Genomic DNA, 8,166 nt, shown 5'->3' on the forward strand with positions numbered 1-8,166 from the left:
TATATTTCTCTTTGTACTCCAGATCCTGTTGTTTTCAGGGTAATCAGCAGAGTGAATCCTTGCAGGGGAGATTCTTTGCTCTTGTCCAGATATTGAAGGTCCAGGCTGACGAGAAGTTTGCTGGTTTAGTTGGGGCTTGGTTCAGACTTCTTTTTGTAGGTCTGATGTGTTTGTGTTGTACAAACTGTCAGAATCGGGATTCCTCAGTCTTGGAATGCTTTGGCTGGCGTAGATTACACAAAAATAAAAGAGACGAAAGTTCAACACGGAACGTGTTAGTAGGATTTGACTGGTACGATTTCCAACACACGCAAGTCTGCATGAAATTCACGGGTACAGTGACCTGCAGGGGAAGTGCTTCCGGAGAATAAGGGTTGTTTTGATCAAAACAAGAGTTCCGGGTAGGTTGTTCTGTATCAGTGTAACATTTATGTCATTTTTCCCCCTAGATTGTGTGTGTGTGTGTTTCTTTTTTTTTTTTTTGCCGGTATGCCATTCCATCCTTTTTTCTTACCGGTATGCATGCCAGCATATACCTCCTCACTTTAACCACTGACTCTATTTAAATAAATAAATAAATGCACTTTTTTTTTCAGCAGCTACTAAACAGAATCATGTGTGCTGCCATGGACAGTGTGAAGATGGAATCTGTCCAGATTAAAGAGGAGTTCCCTGAACTTGAACCTGTCCCCATTAGAGTGGAGTTCTCTGGGCTGGCTTCCCTCCCCATTAAACAGGAGCTTTGTGAGATACAATGTGACAGCAGTCAGCTAGAGGTCTCTGAGATTAAAGCTGAGCACAATGAATTGGAGATCCCTCAGACAGAAGAACCCCTTCCTGTTATACAAGAGGAGGTGCTGGAAACTGTCTGTATTAAACAGGAGCCCCCTGAAGTAGAGTTTGAGCACATGGAACCAGTGAAGGAAGAATCCGAGGACTTCAAACCAAACATCCTTGAGCTGGAGCCTGTATGCCTGCGGGAGTGTAGCGTGGTGCTGGAGAGAATCTGCATGAGAGAGCAAGGCGCTGGAGAGGAAGGCTCTCCCAACAGCACACAAGGAGGTGGAAAGGAAGACGGACGATCACATTCAGAATGCAGTCTAGCAGGTGAGTGACTCCCAGTAGCTGTGACATTGTCATTCTAGATTGTGTGATATCCACAGTGTGATTGAGAGGGAGGGAGGGAGGGAGCATGTAGGTTACATTACTAGCTGTTTGTTTTTCCTGTACCACTCCAACCAGTTCAAGATAGGTCTCACTACTGGTGAACTTTAAAAGCAGAGTCTTTACTGACTGCTTTTACACAAAGTAAAGGCTATAAGTTTAACTTCACTATTTTAAACTGGTGTATCCCAGTGCAAGCCCCCACAGCTGAAATTCACATGCTTTAATCCACTTCACCATCCAGCCACATGCCCGAAGCCTACAAGCAGTCTGTCTTACTTTCATTCCTGTTCATATTTTCCAGGTTCCAGTTCAGCAGCTAAAGCGAAGGCGGGCGCTGGAGAATATCCTGACTGTGGGAAAGGTTTCACCCAGTTAGGACATTTAAAAAAAACACAGAGAATTCACACAGGAGAAAAACAGCATCACTGCTCTGACTGTGGGAAGAGTTTCAATCAGTTAAACAGCCTTGTTTCACACCAGCGAATTCACACAGGAGAGAGACCGTTTTGCTGCAGTGACTGTGGGAAGAGTTTCAGTCATTCAAGCAACCTGAAAAAACACCAGCGAATTCACACAGGAGAGAAACAGTATTGCTGCTCTCACTGTGGGAAGAGTTTCAGTCGGTCAGACAGCCTTGTTTCACACCAGCAAATTCACAAAGGAGAGAAACCGTATTGCTGCTCTGACTGTGGGAAGAGTTTCAGTCAGGCGGGAAACCTGAAAGCACACCAGCGAATTCACACAGGAGAGAAACCGTATCACTGTTCTTTCTGTGGGAAGTGTTTCAGTCGGTCGCACAGCCTTGTTTCACATCAGCAAATTCACACAGGAGAGAAACCGTATTGCTGCTCTGACTGTGGAAAGAGTTTCCGTCAGTCAGGAGACCTGAAAACACACCAGCGAACTCACACAGGAGAGAAACCGTATATCTGCTCTGACTGTGGGAAGAGTTTCAGTAACTGGGAAAACATGAAAAAACACCAAAGAATTCACACAGGAGAGAAACCATATTGCTGCTCTGATTGTGGGAAGAGTTTCAGTCAGACGGTATACCTGAAAGCACACCAGCGAACTCACACAGGAGAGAAACCGTATCGCTGCTCTGACTGTGGGAAGAGTTTCATTCGGTCACACCACCTGAAAGCACACCAGCAAACTCACACAGGAGAGAAACCGTATTGCTGTTCTCATTGTGGGAAGAGTTTCAGTCGGTCAGAGAGCCTTGTTTCACACCAGCGAATTCACACAGGAGAGAAACCGTATCACTGCTCTGTCTGTGGGAAGAGTTTCAGTATTTCAGGAGACCTAAAAAAACACCAGCGAATTCACACAGGAGAGAAACCGTATTGCTGCTCTGACTGTGGGAAGAGTTTCAATCAGTCAAACAGCCTTATTTCACACCAGCGCATTCACACAGGAGAGAAACCGTATCACTGCTCTGTCTGTGGGAAGAGTTTCCGCGTTAAACAAAGCCTTCAAAACCACCAGCGAGTTCACAAAGGAGAGGAACCTTAAAGACTATGTTCTAGGGACGTGGTTTTGGTACATTTTTATGAACGTTTAAACATGCAGTGTCAACGTTTAAACATTTAAACCACGTCTACACACACACACTCTTTATATTGCATTCTGATGTATACTGACAGCCCTGGCTAGTATTTTCCAAGCAAAGAACCCCTGAATAAGAAAATAACGTTTTAACATCACAAAGACTTTACTACAAAGTGAAAAAAAAAAAAAAACGTACACACCGAAGTATATATTGAAATCTTTCAATTTGAATGTTCTCTTCAATCAAACAATGGTTGTAATTGAAGTTGTCAGTGGAGATGGAACTATAAAAGAGAAAGTGACCTGTGCTTACACTGGGAAAAAAAGAGTCACCAGGAAAAAATAATAGCAGAGGATTTTGGAATTGTAGAGAGCACTGTGACTGATATTAAAAGGTCTGCCTCCCAGCTTTTTAAAGGCTGTAGTCTTTGATAGTAGGGTTTGCCTTTTAGAGAAATATATTGCTTGAGTACTTCCAGAGCATTACAATTTCAGAGTACTCGAATCTACCGCTGCTTGAAGACAAAACGCTTCCTTTTTATAATATGCAGCCTTACTCTGGTACCACAGCAGTTGGATACACAACGCATATGATGATAAATGAGACGCGGACACGTCACAAGGGGCTTCTCTGCTGTCAGTTTAACTCAGGCTGTCAATGCAGTCAGTGCCTGGGATCGGGAATATGCAGAAAGGAAACTATTCTGCACCTCATCTGATGGACGAGTCAGGAGAAATTGATAGCTTTGTGTGGGAAATGAGTTTCATTTAATGCCATCACGATTCTAAAACTAATAAAAAATGATAGTGTCCCATGACTGTATTATGACATAAATGGCTGAATACTGCGTGACGTGTAGCTTTGCAATGTGCATGGTCCATGCTTGTATTTGTGCTGCTCTTGTAAACTGCCCTGAGTAATAGCAGTGTAGCAAGCATGTGTACGGATCTTAGGTACAGAAAGTCAAATTGTGTAATCTGAGTTCTAATGAGACTTGACTGTTCAATTAAACTTTGTGTGAGCTGATTGAATGATTTGATTAATATACAACAGGGCGACTTACAATTGTTGCAAGATATCACATTATTTTTACATACAATTACATTATTTTTTACACGTTATTTTTACATACAATTACCCATTTATACAGCTGGGTTTTTACTGGAGCAATCTAGGTAAAGTACCTTGCTCAAGGGTTCAGCAGCAGTGTCCCCTACCTGGGATTGAACCCACGACCCTCCGGTCAAGAGTCAAGAGTCCAGAGCCCTAACCACTACTCCACACTGTTGCCCTGTCCAGAGCCCTAACCACTACTCCACACTGTTGCCCTGTCCAGAGCCCTGACCACTACTCCACACTGCTGCCCTGTCCACAGCCCTAACCACTACTCCACACTGCTGCCCTGTCCACAGCCCTAACCACTACTCCACACTGCTGCCCTGTCCACAGCCCTGACCACTACTCCACACTGCTACCCTGTCCAGAGCCCTCACCACTACTCCACACTGCTACCCTGTCCAGAGCCCTAACCACTACTCCACACTGCTACCCTGTCCAGAGCCCTCACCACTACTCCACACTGCTACCCTGTCCAGAGCCCTCACCACTACTCCACACTGCTACCCTGTCCAGAGCCCTCACCACTACTCCACACTGCTACCCTGTCCAGAGCCCTCACCACTACTCCACACTGCTACCCTGTCCAGAGCCCTAACCACTACTCCACACTGCTACCCTGTCCAGAGCCCTCACCACTACTCCACACTGCTACCCTGTCCAGAGCCCTCACCACTACTGCCCTGTCCAGAGCCCTCACCACTACTCCACACTGCTACCCTGTCCAGAGCCCTAACCACTACTCCACACTGCTACCCTGTCCAGAGCCCTCACCACTACTCCACACTGCTACCCTGTCCAGAGCCCTCACCACTACTCCACACTGCTACCCTGTCCAGAGCCCTCACCACTACTCAACACTGCTACCCTGTCCAGAGCCCTAACCACTACTCCACACTGCTACCCTGTCCAGAGCCCTGACCACGACTCCACACTGCTACCCTGTCCAGAGCCCTCACCACTACTCCACAGTGCTGCCCTGTCCAGAGCCCTGACCACTACTCCACACTGCTACCCTGTCCAGAGCCCTGACCACTACTCCACACTGCTACCCTGTCCAGAGCCCTGACCACTACTCCACACTGCTGCCCTGTCCAGAGCCCTCACCACTACTACACACTGCTACCCTGTCCAGAGCCCTCACCACTACTCCACACTGCTACCCTGTCCAGAGCCCTAACCACTACTCCACACTGCTACCCTGTCCAGAGCCCTGACCACGACTCCACACTGCTACCCTGTCCAGAGCCCTCACCACTACTCCACAGTGCTGCCCTGTCCAGAGCCCTGACCACTACTCCACACTGCTACCCTGTCCAGAGCCCTGACCACTACTCCACACTGCTGCCCTGTCCAGAGCCCTGACCACTACTCCACACTGCTACCCTGTCCAGAGCCCTGACCACTACTCCACACTGCTGCCCTGTCCAGAGCCCTGACCACTACTCCACACTGCTGCCCTGTCCAGAGCCCTGACCACTACTCCACACTGCTGCCCTGTCCAGAGCCCTAACCACTACTCCACACTGCTACCCTGTCCAGAGCCCTCACCACTACTCCACACTGCTGCCCTATCCAGAGCCCTGACCAATACTCCACACTGCTGCCCTGTCCAGAGCCCTGACCACTACTCCACACTGCTGCCCTGTCCAGAGCCCTGACCACTACTCCACACTGCTGCCCTTAACTATAAACAACGTGTAACAACAATCGCTTTGACACAAGAAAGACATAAACTAACAAAACATCAAAGGACTGTGAGTTTTAAGAGGCAGTGTAGGATTGAAAACTTTGTTGCGGAGAGGAGAGTTTCTGTACTGGACACTTCAACAGATTGAGTTTCCAAACCAGCGGACCAAAAGTCTAAGCTTCAAGGAACCGTTGAGTATAATTCCAGTTGTATTTTCCTTTCATGGAACTAAATTAATTAATTGTAACACATTCACAGCCACGGTCGGCTGTGAAATAGCCTGGACTCAAACTCGCGACGTCCAGACTATAGAACGCATCCTGCACTCCACGTGGAGCGCCTTTACTGGATGCGCCACTCAGGAGACCCTAATGTGATATATTCTAAGATCGTCTGCATTATCTCAGATTTACTCTGTGCTTGCATGTGGGCGTGTGTGTGAGAGTGAGTTACTAGCTACGTCACAGCCTGCTTGCTGTTGAAGCTGGGCCGGGTGTGTGAGGAGACAGGCCATGTCATATTTCAATTGCCTGGATACTGAAGTAAACTGCAGCTACGTTTCAGCATGAATGTGACCCTAACAGTGCACCTTGTTCAACCTTGACCTCTGTACACCAGAAGCAGTTTTATTCATCAAGTATGTTTACGTAAATTTAAAGCAACATTGTCTGTGTTGATGATTATATATAAGTCTATTGATTACACCGTGTAACCATTTTTTTTTTTTTTTGTTCCTGGGTAGTAAGTGTTATTTCCTAATTGCTTATGCCTCAAAAGTATAGAAGATGGCTATTATTCCCCATAAACTTTGCTTTTGTGACCAGGACAGTGATATTTTGAAATTTACCTATTTTCCAGAACATTCCAGATAGATTCAGTGCTGAGTAAACTTGGAGTAACTTCTAGAACTTTCCAGTAATATAAATAGTAGTATAAATACAGGGGCCTTAAGCCCACCAGTTCAGTTTAGTTCCAGCTGCCTAAGTGGATACATATCTGCACTTTTCTGAGATGGCATCAAGGTCATAGGAGACTTCAAAATGATGGCATTCCTGATGGGTCTCCAAGGCGGTTTTACCAAGTTTCCCTGCTATCTTTGCCTTTGGGACAGCAGGGACACCAAAGCGCACTACTACAGGCGGGACTGGCCACAGCGGACCGAGTTCTCTGTGGGGAGGAACAACGTCAAGTGGGAGCTACTGGTGGACCCCCGGAAGGTGCTGATGCCACCACTGCACATCAAATTGGACCTTATGAAACAGTTTGTCAGAGCTCTAGATAAGGAGTCGGCAGCCTTCAAGTACCTTCAAGACTTCTTCCCTAAGCTGTCTGAGGCAAAGGTCAAAGCCGGTGTCTTCGTCCGACCACAGATAAAGAAGATCCTGGAGTGCAATGAATTCCCCAAGAAGCTCACTAGTAAGGAGAAAGCAGCTTGGAACAGCTTTGTCGCAGTGGTTCGGAGCTTCCTGGGCAATCACAAGGCCGAAAATTATGTGGAGCTGGTTGAGACTCTGGTGAAGAACTACGGCACAATGGGCTGTAGGATGTCCCTCAAAGTCCATATCCTTGATACTCATCTTGATAAATTCAAGGAGAACATGGGAGCATACTCGGAGGAGCAAGGCAAGCGCTTCCACCAGGATATACTGGACTTTGAACGCCGCTACCAAGGACAGTATAATGAGAACATGATGGGAGACTACATTTGGGGGCTGATTCGTGAAATTGATTTACAGTATAATCGTAAATCTCGAAAAACTACTCACTTCTAAATCTTTTGTAGTCATTTTTGTATTACTTTAGTATAAATACATGTTAATTTGGATTCATATGTTGTTTTTTTCTGACTTTATGTGAACGAAAAGACCCGTTTTCTCATTGGAAATAGGTAAATTTTTTTAAAATGTCACTGTCCTGGTCACAAAAGCAAAGTTTGTGGGGAATAATAGCCATTTTTTATACTTTTGAGGCATAAGCAATTAAGAAATAACACTTACTACCCAGGAACAAAAATTGTGTTACATAGTGTTATCAAACAAGTGCAAAACTAAAAATTCTCCGACAGGATTGAAAATTCTGTTTTTTCCGGGTTATTCCACAGCAAGAGGATTCCTATGATCCTTGTTCATGACATGGAAAGTTTAACAGTGCATCCTTTCGATGTGTTTGATTGGTGGTGCAGCAGTATGGGTGGAAACAGACTGAATGGCCTTGCCCTGATATGTCCACAGAGACAAGGAGGTGTCCTGGGAGGAAGTGTTACAGAGTTTCAATAGATCAGGTCATAGGAGGATTGGCAAACTCTGTATTTAAAGTAAAGCCTTCTAAATCATGGCATCATACAGTCTCAGCAGTCCGATCAGACTAAGCACTAGTATCAGCAATCTTACCAGTCCCAGCAGTGTCAGCACCAGTCTTACCAGTCCTAGCAGTGTCAGCACCACTCTTACCAGTCCCAGCAGTGTCAGCACCAGTCTTACCAGTCCCAGCAGTGTCAGCACCAGTCTTACCAGTCCCAGCAGTGTCAGCACCAGTCTTAACAGTCCCAGCAGTCAGCACCAGTCTTACCAGTCCCAGCAGTGTCAGCACCAGTCTTACCAGTCCCAGCAGTGTCAGCACCAGTCTTAACAGTCCCAGCAGT

At 46.3% G+C, this 8,166-nt stretch overlaps 1 pseudogene; it reads left to right on the top strand.

Moving 5' to 3' along the window:
- Positions 1–2,923, top strand: part of LOC131707000 (zinc finger protein 271-like) — a 63,514-nt pseudogene extending 60,591 nt beyond the window's left edge.
- Positions 2,924–8,166: the final 5,243 nt, after the last annotated feature.

The sequence above is a fragment of the Acipenser ruthenus genome, chromosome 38 (assembly GCF_902713425.1).
Source record: "Acipenser ruthenus chromosome 38, fAciRut3.2 maternal haplotype, whole genome shotgun sequence".
NCBI classification, from domain to species: domain Eukaryota; kingdom Metazoa; phylum Chordata; class Actinopteri; order Acipenseriformes; family Acipenseridae; genus Acipenser; species Acipenser ruthenus.